Source organism: Chionomys nivalis, chromosome 11, assembly GCF_950005125.1.
Source record: "Chionomys nivalis chromosome 11, mChiNiv1.1, whole genome shotgun sequence".
NCBI lineage: Eukaryota > Metazoa > Chordata > Mammalia > Rodentia > Cricetidae > Chionomys > Chionomys nivalis.
The window spans coordinates 34,280,561-34,299,193 of NC_080096.1; positions in this window are offsets into that span (position 1 = coordinate 34,280,561).

Here is an 18,633-nt window from a genome sequence, read left to right on the forward strand (position 1 = left end):
GCCTACTCTGCTTTAGATGGTGACTGTTGATGCACAGATTTTTTTTCTTCTGCAGACAATGGGCATTTTAAGAACATTCTGCTGCTGGGGTGGCACGTGTTTTAGTCCCAGCACCCAGGAGGCAGAGGCAGGCAGATTTCTGAGTTTGAGCCAAGCCTGGTCTACAGAATGAGTTCCAGGACAGCCAGGACTACACAGAGAAATCTTGTTTCGAAAAACAAACAAACAAGCAAAGAATGTTCTAGCCAAGTGTGACAGCACAGTACTCGAGAAAGCAAAAACAGGCAGATCTCTGTGAGTTCAAGGCCAACCTGATTTACACAGTAAGTTCCATGCTAGCTAGGGCTACATAGTGAGACCCTGTCTCAAAACAGGCAATAAAAAAATAGGAACCTTTTTTAGTCTTTGGTATGTAATTCCACTTCCAGAAAAAGTAGAAAATAATTCAAAATATAAACAAAGATATATGCACACAGATTTTCACCATTGTATTAAATTTTTCCGTGTATGTATGTGTGTGTGCATGTACCATAATCTGTGTGGGAGTCAGAGGACAGCTTTGTAGAAATATTTTCTCACACCCTGCGGGTTCTGGAGATGGACCATGTCATCAGGCAAGTGCCTTTATCTGATGAGCCATCTTGTCAGCCACCATTTAAATTAAGATTTATTTTTAGGGCTGGAGAGATGGTTCAGTGGTTAAAAGTACTGGCTCTTCTTCCAGATGTCCTGAATTCAATTCCCAGCACCCACATTGTGGCTCACAGCCACCTGTAATGAGATCTGGTGCCCTCTTCTGGCATTCAGGCATTTATGCAGGCAGAATAATGTATATATAAGAAATAAATCTTTTTTAAGTAGATTTATTTTTAGTTTATGTGTTTTGTAGTTGTTTGATGTTTGGTGGTAGTTTGTTGGGTTTTAGTTTGTTTTGGAACTCACTATGTAGATTAGGCTGGCCTTCAGTTCATGTGGCTTTGCCTGCCTCTACTTCCGCAGTGCTGGATTCAAAGGATGCCACCACATCTACCTGTGCATGAGTGTTTTGCCTGCATGTATATAATACAGTACCCATCACATGCATGCAGTGCCTACAGAGGCCAGAAGAGAGCATCAGATTCCCTGGAACTGGAGTCACAGATACTTGTGACCTGTCACGTGGGTGCTGGGAACCCAAACCCAGTCCTGCAAAAACATTACATGCTCTTAAGTGCTGCGCCATCTCTGTAGCCATAATATTTTTAAAGAAGGTTGTTATTTATTTGGGGAAGGGGTCATGGGTTTGCTGGGCACACGTGGTCAGAAGACTGCAGGAGGCAGTTCTCCCCTTTGTTTTTGTCACTACAATTGTATATGCTAGCTTCCTATTGAGTCTCCTGTCTTTACCTTCCATCTATCCACAAGGGTCCTAGGACTATAGATCTGAACCACTGAGTCTAGTTTTCTTAGGTTCTAGGGATCAAACTTAGGTCATCAGGCTTGCAAGGTAATCAGTCTCACTAGGGTGAATTTTTCGTTGTTGTTTTTGTTTCCTTTGTTGTTGTTTTGTTTTTCAAGACAGGGTTTCCCTGTGTGACAGCCTTTGCTCTCCTAGAACTAGCTCTTGTAGACCAGGCTGACCTCAAACTCACAGAGATCTTCCTGCCTCGGCTTCACAAGTACTGGGATTGAGGGTGTGCGCTACCATCACCTGGTCCAACATTATCTTTTAACGGGTACTCTTTGTATAAATTTTTTTGCTTGCTTTTATTCTCTAGTTTCCTCATCAATTAACTAACATTGCTTAGGATCTTTGGGTATATAAATATATATACACACCTTTACATAGACATAAATATATATATATATATATATATATTTTTTTTTTTTTTCGAGACAAGGTTTCTCTGTGGTTTTGGAGCCTGTCCTGGAACTAGCTCTTGTAGACCAGGCTGGACTCGAACTCACAGAGATCTGCCTGCTTCTGCCTCCTAAGTGCTGAGATTAAAGGTGTGCGCCACCACTGCCCGGCACATAAATATATTTGTATGTATGTATGTATATATATATATATATATATATATATATATATATATATATATATGTCTATGTAAAGGTATGTGTGTTTCTGGAGGCTGCCACTGAGTGTCTTCCTCAATCCTCTCCATCTTATTTTTTGAAACAGGGTCCCTCACTAAACCTGACACCAGGTTTAGTTGGCTGGTCTGAGAGCTCAAGGGAGCCTTTTGTCTCCTCTTCTCCAGCATATGCCACCATGTCCGTCTTTATGTGGATACTGGGAAAACAAACCCAGGTTTATACTTGCCTAGCAACACTTTACTAACTGAGCTATCTTCCCAGAACAGGATTTTGTCCTTTTTTTATGTGTATAGTTGTTTTCCCTACATGTATATCTGTGCATGACTTGCATGCCTGGTGCTCTCAGAGACTACAAGGGAACTGGAGCTAAATATGGTTGTGAGCTGCCATGTGGGTGCTGAGATTCAAACTCAAGCAGCCAGTGCTCTTACCCTGTGAGTCATCTTTTCAACCCAAGCCCAAAAATGTAGTCATTCTTATTAGCTACTAAAAATGTGGAGATTCCTTTATTATAGCAGTCTGTCATCAGCCATGTGGACCTGAGGAAAATAATGGTGGCAGATGAAAAGTCAGCAAACTTCTCTCCCTCCCTCCCTCCCTCCCTTCCTCCCTCCCTCCCTCCTTCTTTCCTTCTGTCTCTCTCCTTCCCTTATTTCTTGTCTTTTTTTTGCTAAAATAGGACACATACTGGCTTTGACATTGATATTTTCCTGCCTCAGCCTTCTGAATAAGTGGAATTGCAAGCATATTCCAATATCCTAGACTTAGATTAGCAGTGTGTGTGTGTGCCTTTGTGTATGTATATATGTACACTGCACTGCGTGTCCATGCAAGGTCAGAGGTCAGTTTCACTTATACTTCAGAACAGAGCAACCATCCAGTGTTGTAGAATAATCTTTGTGTACACTGTAAAGATGTGTCTCTGCCAAAGCATATTCTGATTGGTTTGATAAAGAGCTGAATGACCAATAAGTAGGCAGGATTCTGGGCAGAGAAAGAGGAAGAAGAGATGAATCTAGGCACGGGAGAGACACCAGAGGACACAGAGATGAAACAGGAGGTACAAGATGGAAGCGAGGTAAAAAACCACAAGGCTGCACCCTGGTATCTTTTTCTTTCTTCTCCCGAGACTAATTTCTCCTCCTCCTTACTCTAGTGCAAGGAATACCTAGACTCTCTCCTTTGCTACTGAACATTCAACTTTTTATAAGATCAATCAGGTGCCTTAGGCAGGCAAGGTAAAAAAGCAACGCATCTCCACATATTAAACAAATACAGCACATCTTTGCATAGTTAAACAAATTTTCCACAACATTTCTCCATTTTTGTCTAAATAAAAGTTTTAGCTTTAACATACACTATATACAATATGAACAATTATCAAGTAAGAATTACATTTACAATATCCAATCCATTTGCATATCGCAAATTCAGAGAAAATAGTCCATTATCTATCCTATTTTGGTGAGTCCAAAGTTGTATAGCTAGTTTACTTTCTATCCTAATTTGTGCTGTGGGACAGTGGTCTGTACCATCACTTGTATTTTAAATAAACGCTGATTGGCCAGTAGTAGCCAGGCAGGAAGTATAGGTGGGGTGACCAGGCAGGAAGTAGAGGCAGGGCAACAAGAATTCTGGGAAGAGGGAAGTTTCAGTCTGCAGTCATGACCCAGACACAGAGGAAGCAAGATGTGATTGCCTCGCCGAAAAATGTACCAAGCTACGTGGCTAACACAGACCAGAATTATGGGCTAATATAAGTTTATAAGAATTATTAAGAAGCTTAAGCTACTAGGTCAATCAGTTTATAACTAATGTAGACCTCTGTGTATTTCTTTGGGACTAAACGACTGCAGGACCAGGTGGGACAGAAACCTCTTTCAACAAACTTGTATTACCAACACAAAATTATCTTTTTTAGATTTCAAAACATTTCCTTAGACAGTTTTAACTTTTATGTTTCTCAACCTTATAAACTACATTTCTTTATGTAAGTTTCTTTTTTGAATTTGGTAACAAAGAAAACATAACTATAACTATTTCATCTTCAACTCCATCACAGACCTGAGAAGGATATACTATTACCTGAGTAAACAGGAAGTGCAGAACAAGCAACTTCCAAAAATATAGAAATAACAAAAATAGCTGGCTACCTGGACAACCACCCAAGGTTCCTCTGCAATACCGGGGCATCCAACTTCAGCCTACAGGCCTAGAATATGTGGCAAACTTTTCTATGAAGCAGGAATTTCGAAGGACTTTCCTGCCTTGTCTTGGCAAAGTTCGACAAAGTTTGTGTTCTGCTTGTCCAGTTTGTACAGCACACTGTCAGCTTTCAAGGCAACAACAATTTCTTGCCCAAATGGCTAGTTTTGTCACAATAAAAGCAAACTCCATATGGAGGTTCTTCAATGTCCATCATCTTTTTATGTATATTGGTGCTGCCAGGAACAGAGGTGCTTCACTGTCATGAAATTCCTTAGGTTATTAAGTATTTTAAATGACATATTCTGTAGTTCACTGAACCATTTGAAGATAACCTATTTAAAGTATGTATGTTTAACCTTAGAAACATACTTAACATGACTACAAGTTTGATTGTTATAGATGACTACTAACCTGTTTCTTGAATATCATAAACAGTTTGTAATAATGGCTTTCAAGAACTAGAACTTTGGGGCTGGAGAAATGGCTCAGAGGTTAAGAGCATTGCCTGCTCTTCCAAAGGTCCTGAGTTCAATTCCCAGCAACCACATGATGGCTCACAACCATCCGTAAGGGGGTCTGGTGCCCTCTGCTGGCCTGCAGGCATACACACAGACAAAATATTGCATACAAAATAAATAAATAAATATTTTAAAAAAAAAGAACTAGAACTTTATATTACATTTTTTTTTAATTTATTTATTTATTTATTATGTATACAATATTCTGTCTGTGTGTATGCCTGAAGGCCAGAAGAGGGCACCAGACCCCATTACAGATGGTTGTGAGCCACCATGTGGTTGCTGGGAATTGAACTCAGGACCTTTGGAAAAGCAGGCAATGCTCTTAACCTCTGAGCCATCTCTCCAGCCCCTTTATATTACATTTTTAAATGAGCGGCATAGGTACAATACCTTAAACAAGAGTATATACACACATATATATATATATGTATACATATATATATATGTATATATACAGCATAACAAAAATAACCTTAAATTTGTATTGATATACAAAAATCCATACCAATGTAAGATATTTGAGATGAATAGTTGTCTTTTTATCCTATATTCCTATATCACCACTAAATAATGACAAACATGCATAATCCACTGAATGACCAAAAACCACTCACTCCACCTCTTGAGAATATGGATATTGTGCTTTCTACTGCTTTTTGTTGTCTGGGGGTAACATATCCCCCAAGGGACCCTGAGAAAATTTAAATAATGATTGAGTCCTAAGAAAACTAGCTATAAATTTTTTTGCCCAATTTCTGTGTAATAACAAAGTATAAGGCTTATCTGAAGTCCTGGTTAGAATAGTCTGTGAGACTGGACCATCTTAGCTAGCAGTCTTGAAGTTGTTCCAAACACGGAACTCTGAGGAAACTAAACAGAGGCACTCTAAAAGGCTGGAACACTGGGGCCACCCATTTTCACTGGTGTCTGGTTCCCTTGCCGTAAAATCACACAAACTTTCAAAGGTAACATACATATCTGCATTAACACAAGTATGGACTATGCACTGTACACAAGCCAGACAAAGATGATTTTTTTTGTTTGTTTTATGTTTGAGCAGGTAAAAGACATCTCTCAGCTTTATAAGTTTGTTTGGACTGCATAACCAAACCTATATCCATGCCATCTGAAAGGATGGTATGTAACTCTGTCACCAGCAAGATTTATCATGTCTCATCCAGTCTCACAGCTGTTCCCATTTCAAGGGGTCAGCATCTATATCAACTATCTCATAGTTTTTCTAGGTTTATTTCTTTATGTCAGTAGCCAAGATTTTCAGGGAGTCTCCCCCATTTAAATCTGGTCTCTGTTGGTTTTGAAGGAATTCACAGCCTTTCATTACCTGTGGAAACAAAAGCACAACCTCTCCCCCAATGAAATACATTTTCTGAATTCCATTTTAAAGTTAAGATACCCCTAAAGTATCTAGGCTCATTTAATTCAGCAGTTCCTTTTATTTATTTTATACATACTTTAACTTTATTTTATGTGTATTGGCATGAGGGTGTCAAATCCACTGGAACTAGACCTACAGACAGCTGCAAGCTGCCATGTGGGTGCTGAGAGTTGAACCTGGGTCCTCTGGAAGAGCAGCCAGCTCTCCCAACTGTTGAGTCATCTTCTCTCCAGCCCCAGCAGTTCCTTTTATAATCCCATGTCTCTCAGCAGCTGCTGTTTTCTCATCAGCATTCAAAAAATTCAAAGTCAACAAAGCACCATTCAGGATCCAGACTCCCCATGCATTTCCCAATTTTATGTGGCTATTCTTTTTTTTATTATTATTACTTTACTCTTTCTTTAAAGACTTGACTTAATTATTTTTTTTTAAATATTTATTTATTTATCATGTATACAATATTCTGTCTGTGTGCATGTCTGCAGGCCAGAAGAGGGCACCAGACCTCCTTACAGATGGTTGTGAGCCACCATGTGGTTGCTGGGAATTGAACTCAGGACCTTTGGAAGAGCAAGCAGTGCTCTTAACCACTGAGCCATCTCTCCAGCCCGACTTAATTATTTTTAAACTGTTTATTTTTTCCTATGACTGTCTTAAGCACTTATGCACCCCGTAAACTGTTTAAAGGTTTTTTTCTGTATGTACCTGTTTTACTGTGCACCTGTAGTGTTCTCTGACTCTGTGAGTCAAACCTTAAACTCAACAATGTGGTTTTGCCCTGGCATATGATTCTGCCCCTGCTCAGGTCAATGAGAGTCGAGCTTCATTCCTTGTGGGCCTGGTCAAAAGGCCTAGAGCTGCATTTTACCATGAGTTGCATTCATTGGGAAGTTGCATTTAACCACCCCAGCTCTAGGAAGTTGGTACCCACACTGTAGCAGGCATTTTTACTTAGCTTGTTGTTTCTACTTAACATGCCAGCTACTGTATGACAGAGCTGCACCTTTGCAAGGTAGAAGCACCAGACCACTAGGAAGCTTTGTTGGGTTTTCTCCCCAGCTCTCTCAGGCCCTAGGTAGAAATATGTGCCCCACATTGGGTGTCATGCCCGTGTGGTAAGCACTTTACTAAGTTATGCCCCTAACCCCAAGCAACATCTTTTTATGTCAAAAAAAAACAAAAAACAAACAAACAAAAAAAAACACCTTTTCCCAGAGTTAAATGGCTACACAGCATGAGGACCTGAGTTCAATCCCCCAGAACCTACATGAACAGCCATGTATGGTTATATGTGCCCCTGTGACCCCAGCATGGTGGGGAAGAGGGGAGCAGAGGTAGCTGTCTAGCTCCAGGTTTATTGAGAGACCTTGTGTCAAGGTTATAAGGTGGAAGATGACAGAGAATGAGAGCAAGAGTCCTCCTCTGGCTTCTTCGCAAGCACAGGTGCATGCGCACAGGCTTGCACAGCCCTTCTCTTGTTGTTTTAGACAGATTCTTATCTCTGTGAGTTCGAGACCAGCCTGGTCTACAGAGCTAGTTCCAGGACAGGCTCCAAAGCCACAGAGAAACCCTGTCTCGAAAAACCAAAAAAAAAAAAAAAAAAAAAGTAAAAAAATTTTTAGCCGGGCGATGGTGGCACACGCCTTTAATCCCAGCACTCGGGAGGCAGAGGCAGGCGGATCTCTGTGAGTTCGAGACCAGCCTGGTCTACAGAGCTAGTTCCAGGACAGGCTCCAAAGCCACAGAGAAACCCTGTCTCAAAAAACCAAAAAAAAAAAAAAAAAAAAAAGTAGACAGATTCTTACTAGGTCTGGCCTGAAAGCAGCTCAGGCTGGCCTTGAGCAGAGAGATCCAGCTGCCTCTGCCTCCAAGTGTTGGGATTAAAGGTGTGAGCCAACAAGCCCAGAGTGCCAGTCTTTCTTAGACACTCTGTCACTTTATCACATGATGCTTTTATTTTTAATGTCTGTCTGTCTATCTATCTATCTATCTATCTATCTATCTATCTATGAAGGAGGAGTTGCTCAAATGATAAGGTACACATACGGAGGTCAGAGGTAAACTTAACAGGAGCTTGGTTCTCTTTTCCCAAACTGCAAGTGTCCTTACCTGCCGAGTCACCTTGTCATGTGACAGACATTACCACCCCCACCTTCCCTGCTTCAAAGTAAAATTAAACCTAGGAAATGAACGTAATCTTGTGCTGAACCCTGATATGAAAATGAGCAGGTACTAGCTTTCAATTCTGTGTTACAACAATGCAAGCAAATCCTGAGATGACCAATGGCCAAAACTGTGGCCCGAGGCTTGTCTGGAGGAAGCCCAGCCTGCCCTCGTGCAGGCTCTGTGGGCACATTCTGTCTACAGGCCCCTTAGATGACTGGATTCTCCTTGCTGCAGGCAGGGGCTGTGCCAAATACTGCTGGCCAGGAGTCCAAGAACGAGATTACACTTCTAGGGTTATACAAATGGCGTCACCTCCAAGAAGCTTTCTCTGCTTCCTTCTCTGGTTGTCACTGATCCTCCAAGCCACATTGCTCTACCTAAGAACCTTAGACCTGGACCTGGACTGTTCCTCTCTTCTTAGAGCAAATGCCGGCTAATCCTGTGAGAGCACATTACACACAGACCTTTATCCATAGCTCCGCTGTGCACTTAAGTCTGGGTCTCAGTTTTCTCAGCTATCAGGTGTATCGAGTATTGTCACTCTCTCCTGGCAGCCCAATCCCTGAGCTAACACAGTATGACTGCAGCCAGAGAAACAGCCTGGCACTCCAAAACAATACATGGAGACACACCTATCTAGCTTTGCCCCACGGTGACATCAGCATCCCCTTTCAGCCAAAAACTTCCAATCAGGTAAAGCCAGGAAACAACCAATCAGCAATAGCTAATGACACTATCCCTCTCTGGATACAGTAATTGCCAGGTAGGATGAAAAGACCCTGGTTATTAAGGATCTGTCCACTGGTATGGCCACACACGTCGAGACCTAGTTCAGCTTCCCACCACGTGTGTTACTCCTCCTACTTCCTATTTCAGAAATTAGTGCCACTGAAGACCAAGCTGGGAGGGAATAAGTACAATATTCTCATGCTTCCCCGCTAGAACTTGGATCATGAAGGTCTCCAAAGGTCCATGTGTTGAAGGCTTGGTCCCCAGTCTGTGGCACCATTGGGAGTGATGGAGCTGTTACATCACTGGTGGCATGATTTTAAAGGCAGCATTAGGACCTGGAGCCCTGATTTCCTTTCTTTGCTTCTGGCGGCCATTAGGTAAATAGCCCTCTCTCTGTGATACACTGAACCACCATAAATACAAAAGAAAAATGCACCATGTACTAGAAACTTTAAAACTGTGAACCAAGTCTTTCCTCCTCTGAAGTTTATGGCCCCAGATATTGTCATGGTGACAGGAAGCTGACTACCATCCTTACGTGTCCAGTCATCCATTCTGTGCATCGCTAAGATCCGACTCTCGCCTCTTCACTCCTGTCTCTTAGGTCTACCCATTTATTGTCATCCCCACTTTTGGGGGGATGGAGGTTCAAAACAGGGTTTCTCTGTGTATCCCTGGCTGTCCTGGAACTCGCTCTGTAGACCAGGCTGGCTTCAAACTCACAAACCCTGCCTCTTCTGGGATTAAAGGTGTAGGCTGCTGCCATCACCACCACCTGGCCAAATACTGTTCTTAAACCCCTTTCTCCCTCGCAACAAACCTTGTGCTTACCTATTCCTGTTATTTTTATTTTATGAAAAGAAAAATGAGGTTTGTCAAAGTTGGAAAAATGTCCAAAGCAAAAGAATACTAGTGACTAGAGAAAAGCTGAAAGCCAAGTTGATTTAATTTTTGTTAATTTAAAAAATTAAAATTTTTTGTTAATTTAATAAATTTAAATTTTTGTTAATAAAGAACTGTATTGTTTTATTTTCTGTGTATGAGTAGTCTGCTTGTATGTATGTCTGTGTACCAGACAAAGGTCAGAAGAGGGTACTGGACCTCCTGCAACTGGAATTACAGGTGGTTGTGGGCTGCCATGTGGGTGCTGGGAATTGAACCTGGCTCCTCTGGGAAAGCAGCCAGAGCTCTTAATTGCTGAGCCATCTCTCTAGCCCTGTCTTTCTTTTCTTGTCTCTGCTTGCCAAAGGGTTTCACTATGTTGCTCATGCTGGTCTTTAAACTCCTGGGCTCAAATATCTGTCTTCAACCTCAGCCCCCAGAGTAGCTGTGAGTACAGGATGGCCACCATTGGTCGCCTGACTTGTCCTTGGGCCTGACTTGCTGTCAACAACACACGGGTCTCTGTGCCTCTACGGATACACATAAGCACTCCTCTTCACAGACTGTTACACAGTTCTGGTAGTTCTGCTTCCTGAAATCGGAGCTCCTGCATTCCCTTCTTCCTGCTCCCAGCAGACACACCTGAGAGGTGAGGAAGTCCTCAAGGCCAGGGACGGGTGGAATTAGTCCTTGGACGCTAAACCTGTGTTTGGGGCAGCTCCTCACATTCCAGAATCCGCCACCCAATCAACCCTAAACTTGCTCACCAACCCCAAACTTTCAAATTTCTCTACCAAAAGTCTGTCACAGACCTCTAAACCAGGGTCCTGCCTGCTCATTGTGCCTGTCGCTCCTATTTGGCTCTGAGTCCGAAAAGTTTGCTTCAGTTTTCTTTCCCCGGCGCAGCGCCTCCACATTAATTATCCTGCCAAGGAATTCCCACCTTCTCAGAAGAGAAACCCTTCAGAAGAGAAACTCTCCAAACCCCTGCGGGATTCCTAACCGGGAGGGAACTCCCATCTCAGGCCCGCCACCCTTAGGTCAGGGCCGGGAGTACTCCCAGCCAGGCACTGGCGCCGATTCGCCTGCTTCACGGAAAGAATGCCTTTAATAAATCCGGAACGGATTTGCATCACTGCAACAAGGGAAGGGCTCCCGGAGCTCACAAAGCTCCAAAGTTGAGCTGAGGGTGCCTCCATTTCCCCAACCCCAGAGCTGGGGGAGGGGAGAAGAGGGAGGCAGAGAGGAGACTCTGGTCCTGGAACTTGGGTTGTGGAGGTCGCTAATCACTCCTGCCTGTTTTGAGCCAGGGGAGGAGAAAGAAGCATGAGTGTGTGTGTGTGTTCACACTCTCCACAAACACAATTAAGAATCATTTAGCTGTGTGGTCTTCTCAAGTCCCCCTAGCAACTGCGTCTAGAGTCCTCCCATCCTGGGGGGTGCCTGCATCTTAAATACTCCTGTGCTTCATAAAGCACTGACAGTTCAGATTCAGTCTCAGCCTTGGCTCTCTTTGCGCACGCCTTTAATCACAGCAGTTGGGAGGCAGATGCAGGTGAATCTCCATGAGTTCGAGGCCAGCCTGGTCTACAAGAGCTAGTTTCAGGAGAAACCCTGTCTCAAAAAGCCAAAAAAAAAAAAAAAAAAAAAAAGAAAAAGAAAAAAAAAGTCCCTTTTCATGCTGCATCAGCTAAATGCTTGCCAGGTCTTTAAGCCTACCCTAAAAGTAGCCTTCGCACTGGGCTTGGTGGCACACACCTGTAATCCTTAGGAAAGTGAGGTAGGAGGATTTGCGTTCAAGACCAACCTGGGCTCTGTAGCAAATTCCAGGCCAGTTATGGCTACATAGTGAGACCTTGTCTCAAAGGGGGAAAAACAAAGACCAGAATCTGACCAGAATCCACCCTGTGGAGTGCCTGGCAGGTGATGGAGATGACAGTGTGACTTTATCAAGTCCTAGTCCCTCTGTAGACCTCAGAATCTCCCTCACTCCTAGAGGGATCTGGATGAGATGACCCCCGGGGCTGCCTCCAGTTCCAATCCTGTATAACTAGCGATTTCTTGAATTCTCAGCCTCTTTGATGACCCAACCTTGGGCAGGTATCAGGAGTCATCTGAAATCCTCCCACCTCGTTTGAATTAGCTAATAAGGCAATTGAGCCAAGTTGCCTGGAACTTCAAAGTGACAGATGTGGCAGCATCAGGGCAACATGACACTACCCAATGGGAGAGTGCCACCGCCCCAGGCTGCTGAGAACTGCGCCTGCTCAGAAAGCCTCAAATCCTCCTTCACAGTCCCTTTTCCACAAGTTCACACTGTCTTTAAACACCGAAGGACAGACGCAGGGCCCCCACTCCAGCCTGCAGCCATCTCCATAAACAGTTCATTCCTCCCCCGACACAAGGACCTGAGTACCTATCACAGAATGAGACTCTTCACCTTTCCAGCCAGACCCTTGGGTCACTGCTCCCTGTGCTGCCTATCCATGGGCTTTCATTACCCCCTGAAGCCTCCTGGAACATTAGTCTGAAGCCAAGGTCTTCAGACTCAGAAAGAATCCGACTTGCAATTCCAGTTCTGTAACACCCTAGGCGGGTGATCTTGGACGAGCTATTTACTCTCCTTGAGCTTCAGCCCATTAATCTGTTAACAGAGCTGCGAGGACTTGAGGGAGGAGGGGCAGCTCCCTATAAAGTGCTTACTTAGCATGTTCAAGAGGCCTGGTTCAGTCTGTAGAACAAAACCAAACAAAACACCAGAGTGACAGTTATGGATGTTCTATAAGATTTATGAAAACACACATCAATGTAAGAATGTCAAATGTAGGGGCTGGAGAGATGGCTCAGAGGTTAAGAGCATTGCCTGCTCTTCCAAAGGTCCTGAGTTCAATTCCCAGCAACCACATGGTGGCTCACAACCATCTGTAATGAGATCTGGTGCCCTCTTCTGGTCTGCAGGCATGCACACAGACAGAATATTGTATACATAATAAATAAAATATAAAAAAAAAAAAAAAAAAAGAATGTCAAATGTAAGCGTTATTTCTATTGCCATTTGCCTTTTTTTCTCCCAGGAAGCCGTTTAATATATTCTTTGAAAGCTAGGTACAGAGATAGGAAACAGAATTTCTCTAAACAAAACCAGGAATAAATAATATTAATGAATGCAGCTGGGCATGGTAGTGCACACCTTTAATCCTGGCACTTGGGAGGCAGAGGCAGGAGGATCTCTGTGAGTTTGAGGCCAGCCTGGTCTACATAGTGAGTTCTGGGACAGCCTGAGCTACATAGTGAGACCATGTCTCAAAAAAACCAAATAATAATAATGATAAATGATGCCCTAAGCACCCAAGAACGTTCGAGGCCCAGAGGTGACAGGCTTTGCTGAAGGTCACACAGCAGCTATGAGTTTGTAGAGTGGCAGATAACCAAGGGCAGGGTGTAAGGTCAAAGTGTCAGTAGATACCGAGCTGGTTCCACAGACAGCTGAACGTGAGGCCCTTCCGCTGACGTTGCCTCATTTCCCATGCCTAGCAAGGCCTGGCAACTGCCTGTCTTTGGAACTGCTCCTCCTGGGTTCCCAGAAACACTAGGTAAATTTGTCTGTTTTTGACCAATAATCAACCCCAGAGCTTGGCAAGGGTCTCCACACAACTTTCCCCTCAACATTAGCTGGGTGTGAGCCAGGTGGTGGTGGTGGCACACACCTTTAACCCAGCACTTGGGAGGCAGAAGAAGGCCGATCTCTGAGAGTCTGAGGTCAGCCTGGTCTACAGGGCAAGTTCCAGGCCAATAAGGACTATACATAGTGAGAACTTGTCTCAAAAACCAAACAAATAAGTAAGAGTCTCCCTTTATTTGGGGGGTGGGTGGGGTAGGTTTTTTGGGACAGGATTTCTCTGTGTAGCTTTGGAACCTGTCCTGGAACTTGCCCTGCAGACCAAGCTTCCTCAAACTCAGAGAGATCCACCTGACTCTGCCTCCCAGTGCTAGGATTAAAGGTGCACGCCGCCACCACCCAGAAGAAGTCTCCTTTCTTGTTTAACATAAGTTTGATTGTTTTTATGGTTCTGAGGGTCAGAGATTGAACTACTTGTGCTATATATATTCCAAGCCTCAGGTTGGCGCCCTCTTTTTCTTTAGATGCCCAGCTCCTTTAAGTATCGCCTCAGATAGATGCCCTCAACAAGGTTCTCTCTTGGGACCTTGCTGTGGAGACTCTGAATCCTGCTACCTGGGGAACATGTGGCATGGATGTAAATCAAGGATCAGCATCTTTGAAAAAAGCTTGCTTCTCCCAGAGACCCTAAGAGAAGCCTGATGTGTGTCGTTTAGTATCTTTCCAAAGAAAATAATCTGACATGGGTTGTTGACCTGCAATGAACTAAGGAGTCCCCAGTAATCTTATAAAATGTTTTTAATTCTGTTTTGGTGGATTTGTTTCATTTTTCAGACAGGGTCTTACTACTTAGGCTTAGATCTTGTTACTTGTTACATAGACCAGGCTGGCCTTAAACTCTGCCCCTTGAGTGCTGGGACTGAAGGAATGTGCCAATGCACTAGGCTATCCTCACATTCACTACATAGCTGAGGCTAGCCTTGAACTCCTGCTAACCTTCAGAAATGGCTTTGGCTGTGCTTCACCCCAATCAGAGAAGCTGGAGCTACTAGAACTGGGCCTGTATGTTAAGCTTCTTGTTGAAACCCCCACCACACACTCCTTTTTCTTTCTCCTGTTTCCTTTGATGAAGGAATTGCTATATTGCTGAGGCTGGTGTTAGACTCTTTTTTTTTTTTAAGACTTTATTTATTTATTTATTGTGTATACATACATGCCAGAAGAGGGCACCAAATCTCATTATAGATGGTTGTGAGCCACCATGTGGTTGCTGGGAATTGAACTCAGGACCTTTGGAAGAGCAGGCAATGCTCTTAACCTCTGAGCCATCTCTCCAGCCCCGGTGTTAGACTCTTGAATTCAGGGGTTTTCCCCTCAAGCCTCAAGTCCTGGGACTAGAGCTAAGTGCCACCACTCCTGACCATGGCTCTTTCTGTAGGCTGTTCCACTCCATCTCCACCTGTGCTCAGGAACTCGGCTTCATGGACAAAGTCTGTGTCCGTCCAGTTTATGGCAGGGTCATTATTTCAGTCTAATCTCACATACCCCAGGCTGTCTGCCTCCCCAATGAGCACATGTCTGAGCTGCTTTGAGATCTGCAGCAGAAAATCTGGCTTAGGCATCCACCTGAACATGGGACTTCACTGACACCTCAGACTTCTAATTTAAACACATTCTAACTTTGTGTGTGTGTGTGGGGGGGGTGCCACCATTCTAGATTCCTCAACTTCTAAAGTATTATAGTAAAACTCTGATGTCAAGATCCTATGACTGTGGACTCTATGAATCCAAAGTTTCAAACCTTTTTTTTTTAATGTGTGTTTAATTAATTTTGTGGTAGACATGGTAACAGCAGCCAGTGCCCCTTGCCCTGGGATTCTGTGTTTGTTTTCTATAAGTTATGTCTCAACTCTGGGGTTTCTTCTGTGCCTTCCACTAAAGGCAGAAGAAGGAGATGACTAGAAAAAGAGGGGGAAATTTCCAATCTTCCTGGGGTCACAGGACAATCCACCGCAAAACCCGGCACTGGGTTCACCACCCTATCTCCCTCAAGCCCTTTATCTAAGCTCCGGAGCCTGAGAAGAAACAATCTCCCTGGCCCGTGCCAGAGTCCAGTGGCAGTTTAGTGGCGGAACTGACTGATGTTGCCGAATGGGTAACGGGAGGGAGGGTTAAGCCAGGCAAGGATCCAGGGAAGGGAACGCAGAGATTCCCTTGGGAGCTCTATAGCCTTCCCCAGAGATGAGGAAGGAACAGAGACCGGAAGTGGGGGTGTGGGTAAGGGCACTTAAGGGTGGAGTGACAAGTATTGTATTGTGGGCCTGGAACTGGGTTTCCGGTGATTGACCCGCTAGTTACAAGGGAACTCCAGCCTCGTGCCCCAGGGATTGTCTGGTTCAGTCAGACCCTATCCTTTGACTGTTCACCCCCCTGCCTGAGTCAGACTCCCAGAAAAACTTGCGGAACCTGATCTCAAAAAGCCCCTTCCTGTGGGGGCTCTCTGGCCAAGAAAGAAGGGAACCAGGACCGGTAAAGCATCACACTAGGGGTTAGGGCAAAACAGGGGTGCTTCCAGTCCAGGACTATTCCTACCTTCCGAAAGATCTCAAAATGTTCCCTGAACTTCATTGTTTCTGAAGAGGATGGCGTGCCCCAGGCCACTTCCCCGGAGCAATCTGGACCCCCCCCCCCCACCTCCAGCCCTTCGGCAGAACAGTTCAGCACAGGGCTGAAGCTGCCAAACCCGATTTTCCGGTGGCTGCCCAAGGCTGGCTAAAGCAGGAAGCCCTCCTCCTGGCATGTACCCCTCAGGCTACCGTTCTCCTCCCCTCACCTGATTCCCTGCCTGGGCTGTGCCTTCTGCACCTGTGCCAGCTGTCCCGGTGTGCCACCACTTCCTCCTCCACCTGCTTCCCATCTCCCTTGGGCTGCTTCCCCAGCACCATAAGGTGTGGGCCAGTGCTACCGCCCCCTCTGCGCTTTGGTCTTCCCGTCTCCAGATGGAGAACAGCGGCCTCCCTACAGAGCAGCTCAGGGGGAGGGGTCCGAAAGTGGATGTGCCTAGCAGAGCGCCCCGCGTTTGCTTGGTGGGTGGGTGTGGGGTTGGGGACACCACAGCGAGGGTATGAGCAGGAAGCGCTGCTTGTGGAAATCTCTAGGTGGAATTGCGGGAGTGAAGGGTGCTTCCTCTGGGTTCCTTATGTTAGCTAACCTGTGGGAGATGGAAGAGAATCCTTGAAGCTGCCAGGTTCCCAGAATCCTGCCTCCCATGGATGAAGACCTCTCATTGTCTTCACCCACCTCATCTCCAGAACTAGCAACTCCCTTAGACACAGCAAGTGCTACTGAGTCAGAGCTGCAGACTGCAGGCCCCTGCTCCAGGTAGCCCCTTCCTCTAGTCCGGGAATCATCTCTGTGTTCTAGGCCTCCAAAAAACTCCAGAGGGGCGAAAGAGTGAGCTGCACCCAATCATCCAGAGGGGCCACCTAAACTGAAGGAGTGGGTACCTCTCTCTGGCTGTTTGCTTTCTCTGAGAGCCCAGAGAGGGAGAACTGGGAACCTGGAGGAGGAGGGGTAATGGAGGAGAAGTCATTGCGGATGGAGCTAAAAATAGCTTGAAGAGATGATGTCATCGAGTTTCCTCTGCTTATCACCCCCTCATACACATACACAGAAACACATGCACACACTCAGAGACACAGATACACAGAGACATAAGCAAAGGCACACATGCACGCACTACACACAGTGATATTGGGGAGGGAGGCATTTGGGCCTCAGGGCTGCAAGGATAGGGAAGGCTGGTGAGTGTGTCTATGTGTATCTGAGTTTGCATGAGTATGATAGCATGTGTCTATGTTTATATGCTTGTGTTCTTGTGTCTGGGTGCATGTATGTTTGTGTCTGTGTATGGGCATGCCTCCTGCAAGGGGGTGGGTTGGTACCTATTGCATTCTTATCGGTGCTGATCTCTGTTTATAGCATGCGCCTGAATACATGCGTTCATTTGCTAATTATGTTGTATGTACGTGAGTCCACTTATATTTACATGACTACATTTGTTTATCATGTGTTTGTTATGTACAGACCCATTATAGGCCTTGGACACCAGTCCAGTCCTTTTCTAGGTGCAATTAATGCCCACACCAAGTAGCCCAGCACTCTCTGGACCCAGTATAACTGTGAATTATCTGCCCTAGCCCTCCCCTCAGGATCCCATGCTCTGGCAGGCTTATTGTAGATGAACATAATTCATTCCTCTTATGAGAGGAAAATTATATTAGCCAGACTTCTTAAAGCCCAGAGGACAGGCCACCAAAAGTCTTAGGGATTACTCCTGCTCCCCAGTCCTCACAACCCCCAATCCTCACGCTAGCCCATCCTCACACCCCCCAATTCTCACGCTAGCCCACGCACAAATCCACTCATTAGAGACAAAGACACTCACAATGCTACTACAGAACCTCACAGAAACACACTCCACAGAAACCTAGTTAAACCCTATGATACATGGGCACACACTCAGAAATCCAAATGGAAAATCCCCAGGCCAGACAGAGTGCAACACCCTCCCCTGTTCCGGGGCTCAAACTCAGTCTTGCTCCGCCCCCAAGTGCCCCAGCTCAGCTGGCAGTCCTGGAAAACGCTGACCTCAGAGGAAGGCTGGGGGCTGAAGGTGACATGTCCTCCAACACTAACCATTCTGCACCCCCTCCCCCTTCTGACCTTCATTCTTAGCTGAGCCAACACGGCTTTGGTTTGCCTCTGCCCTCACAGGCGCTCCTTGACTCTCGCAGCTGACAGCAGAGGCACGTTCAGTCACAAAGGCATATCTAGTCACATGTGCCTTAATGTTCCCATTCTCTCGTCACACACGGTGGCACACACACTGACCAGCACCAGCATACCTCATGCTAGAGCACTTGTGGGGTTCTGTCTTTCATCCGGTCTCTCTCTTATCTGTCCCTTCTTGTTCTTTCCAAGACGCCTTGTGCCCATGGGAGTGTAAGGCAGGACAGCCCCTTACCTCA